Source organism: Aegilops tauschii, chromosome 7 (assembly GCF_002575655.3).
Source record: "Aegilops tauschii subsp. strangulata cultivar AL8/78 chromosome 7, Aet v6.0, whole genome shotgun sequence".
NCBI classification, from domain to species: Eukaryota; Viridiplantae; Streptophyta; class Magnoliopsida; order Poales; family Poaceae; genus Aegilops; species Aegilops tauschii.
In genome coordinates, this window is record NC_053041.3 from 534655564 (window position 1) to 534661602 (window position 6039).

A 6039-nucleotide genomic window follows, 5' to 3' on the forward strand; every position below is an offset into this window, starting at 1 on the left:
TTACGGTGCTTGATCCTAGTGACAGAAAGGGAACCGACACATATGTATTGTTGCTACTAAGGATAAAAAGATGGGATCTATATCTACCGCCATAGATAAACGGATGTTGTCTACATCATGTCATCGTTCTTATTGCATTACTCCGTTTTTCCATGAACTTAATACACTAGATGCATGCTGGATAGCGGTCGATGTGTGGAGTAATAGTAGTAGATGCAGGCAGGAGTCGGTCTACTAATCTTGGACGTGATGCCTATGTAATGATCATTGCATGGATATCGTCATAATTATTTGAGGTTCTATCAATTGCCCAACAGTAATTTGTTGTGACGCCCTCGATTCAATCGTACACTAATCATACACGCAAATGTGTACGATCAAGATCAAGGACTCACGGGAAGATATCACAACACAACTCTAGACACAAATTAAAATAATACAAGCTTTATATTACAAGCCAAGGGCCTCGAGGGCTCGAATACACAAGAGTCAGCGGAAGCAACATTATCTGAGTACAGCCATGAGTTAGACAAGTTTGCCTTAAGAAGGCTAGCACAAAAGCAACATCGATCGAAAAGGCAAGGCCTCCTGCCTGGGAGCCTCCTAACTACTCCTAGTCGTCGTCGGCCTCCACGTAGTAGTAGGCATCAACGGTGGCATCTGGCTCCTGGGCTCCGACATCTGGTTGCAGCAACCGGAAAGAAGAAGAGAGGGGGGAAAAGGGGTAGCAAAGCAACCGTGAGTACTCATCCAAAGTACTCGCAAGCAAGGATCTACGCTACATATGCATCATTATCAAAGGAAGGCTGTATATGTGGACTGGGCTGCAGAAATGCCAGAATAGAGGGGAGAACCTAGTCCCATCGAAGACTAGCATCTTCTGAAAACCACCATCTTGCAGCAACAGGAGGGAGTAGAGTAGCATAAAGTAAGGTAGTAGAAGTGTTATCAACCTCAGCCAGAGATCCTTTCTCGACTCCCTACGAGAAAGCAATCCCAGAGCCATACTATCCAGTTATCACCTCATATCCATGTCTCATCTCAAGTATCCGGTTCTAGTTGTATCGATCGGGATACAACTCCAAGTGTCCGTTACCGTATGACAGGCTATCGATAGATGTTTTCTTCCCTGCAGGGGTGCACCAACTTACCCACCACGCTCGATTAACTCCGGCCGGACACACTTTCCTGGGTCATGCCCGGCCTCGGCCAAACAATACGCCGCAACCCGACCTAGGCTTAATAGAGAGGCCAGCACGCCGGACTAAACCTATGCCCCCAGGGGTCATGGGCCATCGCCCCGGGAACTCCTGCACGTTGCGAGGGCGGCCGGTGAGCAGACCTAGCTACCTCCTTAAAAAAGGCAGGTGCTTACCAGTCCCACCCGGCGCGCGCCGCTCAGTCGCTGACGTCTATTAAGCTGCGACTGATGCATACGACGCAGAACGCCCATACTATGACCACGTGATGGTTAGTGCTATCAGGCCAGAGGCCCCTCGAATCAAATATCCAAATCGTAGTGGATTAGGAACGCGCGGTAACAAGCAGAGACTCATGAAAGATGTGACCCCGTTGCCCCGTCTCGAGGACTTGCGGCAAGGGCTAGGAATGCCCGGCCACGCCTCGTAATTATCTCGCGGGCACCCTCCAGGTCAACCCGTCTCCACATCACTCGCGGGTACCCCTCAGGGTCGACCCGCCTTTCCAAGTAACAGCTATAAAGTCCAAGTATCCGTGTGTCCAAACATCAAGGGGAAAACCTGAGGAATCACCCCCGGTGAATTCCACTTGATGTAATCATCAAGGTGAACGTAAGAGGAACCACCCCCGAGGTTCACACTTGAGGGGTTGCACGACAGAGTCGTATCGGAAGTGGTTAAGGCGGAATCACCCCCGATGACCACGACCGAATAGCTACACTACAGGGTTAACATCAGAAGTGCTGTAGAGGTCTCACCCTAGGCACTCGATAGTAACCCAGTAGTGTCGAGCAACTAAGGGGAAAGTGATGTGCGGTGTCGGGGCCTGGTCTTCGATCCCGTTGATCGGGTCTTCAATGATGAAGCAGGGGCAACAAGGACAAGGTGGGGGTCACTGATGGATCACTTACCAACCTATACTAAGCAATTTAGGATAAGCAGGTAAGGTACAATGAGAAGGTTACAAAAGCAGGCTATGCATCAGAATAGGAGCAAACAATAACAGTAGCAAAAACTAATGCAAGCATGAGAGAATGGAATGGGTGATATCGGAATGATCAAAGGGGGGGCTTGCCTGATTGCTCTGACAAGGAGGGGGTCGTCGTCGACGTAGTCGATCACAGGGGCAGCATGGTCTCGGGGTCTACCGGAGAGAAGAGGGAGAAGAAACAATAAATATAAAGCAAACAAAGCATCATAAAGCATAACAGGACAAAAAGCGGTGCTAGGGGTGTTCTAACGCAGTACTACGCGTTGCAGACGGAGAGGGAAAACATCCGGAGGTTTTTCGGTGTTTGGCGTTTTCCGGACAAAGGAAAAGAGGGGGAAAGTTCCATGTTCAGCATGCTAGGGGCATGTGACAGATGAACGGACAGCGTATTCGGGTTCATTGGATTTTTCTGAGCAACTTTCATATATAAAACATTTTCATCGGAGTTATGAATTATTTTATATGATTTTCTAAAGTTTAAAGGATCTTTTTAATTTATTTAATTCGAATTACAAACAGTGAAATGATTTTTTTTTAACTCAGCAGGGGGCTAGCCACACTCAAGGACATGTGGGGTCAAGGAGCTGGGTTGACTCAGTCAACACTTTTACTAGTCAACCAATGAACAATGCATTGGGCCCTACTTGTCATTGGCACAAACTATTAATTAGGCTTGTAAATAAAAGGGGCCACATGTCATCTGTACATAGACTATTCTAGCCACTAATTAACACCTAGTAGTATTAATCTAAGCAAGGGCCGGCCACTACGGCCACATGCACGACGCACACACACAGCACACACAAGTTAGTAGGCTAAGAGTTATTAACATAAGAAGTCATTTTGTGATTTTTGTAGGATTTAAACTATTCATCAAAAGGATTTGGTCCAGTGGGATAAAATGGAGTTTGTCACGTATACTTTCTACATATATTATTTTTAGGCCTGTTAGTAGTTGTTTAACCGCTGATCAGTGGCTGTCAAGGGGGTTAGTCATTGTGAAAATAGAAAAGCTAGCAACACGTACAGTAGCTAGTAGTGGTACATGTAGAGGAGCGATGTGCAGAGCCGTGGCGCGGGCGATGCAGTGCGCGAACACCATGACGCGAGCGAGCGGCCCACGTACGCAGCAAGCGCGCGACGCCGGTGCCGGCCAAGGCGCGAACGCGGGTGGGCGCAAGGGAAGGCGCGGGGACGCCGACGCAAGGGAGCGGCGGCAGGCGCTGCTGCGGTTCGAGCACGCGCGCGCGTGCAGCAGCGACAACAGCAGCATAGCAGGCGAGCAGCGCGGGGAGAGGCGATGGCAGCGTTGTCGAGCGGCTACAGGCGATTGCGGCCACGGCGCGCACGGCGCGGGTGCAGGTGTGATGAGCAGCGGCCGTTGTGCGAGGTCGTGCAGGGCGCAGGCGGCGCACGCGCAGCCGCAGCAGGCGACGGAGGGAGCAGGTGCGGCGTGGCAAAGCGCGGGCCGGCTGCAGCAGGGGCGGGACATCGGGCGTGGGGAGCAGTGTTCGACGACGGGACGGCTATGGGGCACGGCGGAAGGCAAGGGGAGGTCGAGCCGGAGTTGGGGCTCACCGGGATGCTCGCGGGTGGTGCTCGGTGAAGCCGGAGGGTTCGGGAGGTGCAGATCGACAGCGATGGCGGTGGTGGCCGAGGGGGAAGGAGTCGATGCGTGCGTCACCGAGGTGGTCTCCCGGCCCCGATCCAGCAGTGTAGGCGACGAAGACGATGACGTAGGTCCTCTGGGGCTCTAGAGGACGACGAATGGTGGCCGGTGGCCACGCCAACGGAGGTGCCGCGGCGGCGACAACGCCCGGTGGAGGGGCGTAGAAGGTGAGGGGAGAGGGGAGAGGGAGTGGGTGAGGAGGAAAAGATCTCTGGGAGGATGACGGGGCCGAGGGGGCTCGGCCTTATCTCCTCGGCGGCAAGACGCGGGGAGGCGAGGTGGTCTGACGGCGACCGCCCGGGCGCGCGCCTCGGTCGGTTGAACAGGGGACCGGGACGACCGCGGAGGAGTGAGCTGGGCTAGGCCACCTGGGCCTGTTCGGTGGCTAAGGCCCAGGGGTTTTCTCCTTCTCTAATCTTCTTTATCTTTCTTTGTTCCTCTTATTAGTTTTTAGCTTTATTTTAGTTTTATAAAATATCAAGTTAGACCAAATTAGTATCAATAATCAGTCCACTGCCACATTAACCTTTACTCCTAAATAAAATAGTTTAACATTTTAAAAATTAGGAAAGGCATTCAACTAATTGTGTTAGCTACTGTTTTCATTCACAAAAGGGCATTTAAATACTTTACAAAAATGTCGGATCATCACCATAATTAGCTATGGAAGATTTGCCACACTTTGAACATTTTATCTTGCATGTTTGAGAAATTTGAAATTTGGGCTTTAATTTGAATTTGAGTTTGACCTAAGATTTGGATCAAGCGAGGATTAGCAACAGTAATGTGATGACATGGCACCATTAGTAGGGAATTACTGTAACTTAAATATCCGGGCGTCACATTTGTTTACACACCGTTTGCTATCTTTCTCGAGAGAAGCCACTAGTGAAACCTACGGCCCCCGAGTCTTCTTTCTCATATATTTGCTTTGTGATCTATTTTCTTTGCACTTTTTATTCATATCTATTAAAACAAAAATACAAAAATACTTTGCTGCACTTTATTTTATTTGCGATCTATTTATTCAATCTATTACAACCTTCTCCCGTCAACACGCAATTTCTGGCGCCGTACTCCGAAAGGGATTGACAACCCCTTTAACACGTCGGGTTGCAAGGTTGTTGTTATTTGTGTGCAGGGGATATTTACGTTGTGTTGCTTGGTTCTCCTACTGGTTCGATAACTTGGTTTCATTTCTGAGGAAAATACCTACCGCCGCTATGCTGCAACATCCCTTCCTCATTGGGGAAATACCGACGTAGCTTCAAGCGACATCAAAAGGAATTTCTGGCGCCGTTGCCGGGGAGGATCTTTAATATAACCAGGTTCCTAATCACAAATCTCATCTCCTCACAATTTACATTATTTGCCATTTTCCTCTCGTTTTCCTCTCCCCCACTTCACAAAAATTTGCCGTTTTATTCGCCTCTATTTTTCCATTCACCGTTTTCTAGCCGGATCTATTTTTGAGTGCATTCTTGTTGTGTGTTCATCAGGACTCAAGAGAACACCAAGTTGTGTGATTTCTCAAATACCAACAACAATGATTTTATTGGCACTCCGCTTGCTCCTCCCTCCACTAGTGCGGAGACTTGTGATACTAATACTGCTTTGCTGAATCTTGTTATGAAAGACCAATTTTCTGGTACTCCTAATGAGGATGCCGCGTCCCATCTTAATACCTTCGTGGAATTATGCGATATGCAAAAGAAAAAAGATCTGGACAATGATGTGGTCAAGATGAAATTATTTCCGTTCTCTTTGCGTGATTCTGGAAAAATTTGGTTCTCTTCTTTGCCTCGTAATAGTATCGATTCTTGGAATAAGTGCAAAGACGCTTTTATCACAAAGTATTTTCCTCCCGCAAAAATTATTTTCCTTAGAACCCACATCATGAATTTCAAGCAACTTGAACATGAGCTTGTTGCACAATCTTGGGAAAGGATGAAAATGATGCTAAGGAATTGCCCAACTCATGGTTTAAATCTTTGGATGATCATACAAAAAAATTATGCGGGATTGAATTTTGTTTCTCGTAATCTTTTAGATTCCGCCGCGGTTGGTAGTTTTATGGAAATTACTTTGGGTGAAGCCACCAAATTGCTTGATAATATCATGACAAATTATTCACAATGGCATACCGAAAGAGCTCCTACTAGTAAAAAAGTTAATTTGGT

At 48.2% G+C, this 6039-nt stretch overlaps 1 long non-coding RNA gene across 1 annotated transcript; it reads right to left on the reverse strand.

The window, feature by feature from the left end:
* Positions 1-418: 418 nt before the first annotated feature.
* LOC141027733 (uncharacterized) lies at positions 419-4095 on the reverse strand. The gene is made up of 3 exons (XR_012189574.1): positions 3769-4095; positions 2275-2343; positions 419-681 (listed from the first exon to the last, which is right to left on the reverse strand). It is a non-coding gene; the product is annotated as an uncharacterized lncRNA (long non-coding RNA).
* Positions 4096-6039: the final 1944 nt, after the last annotated feature.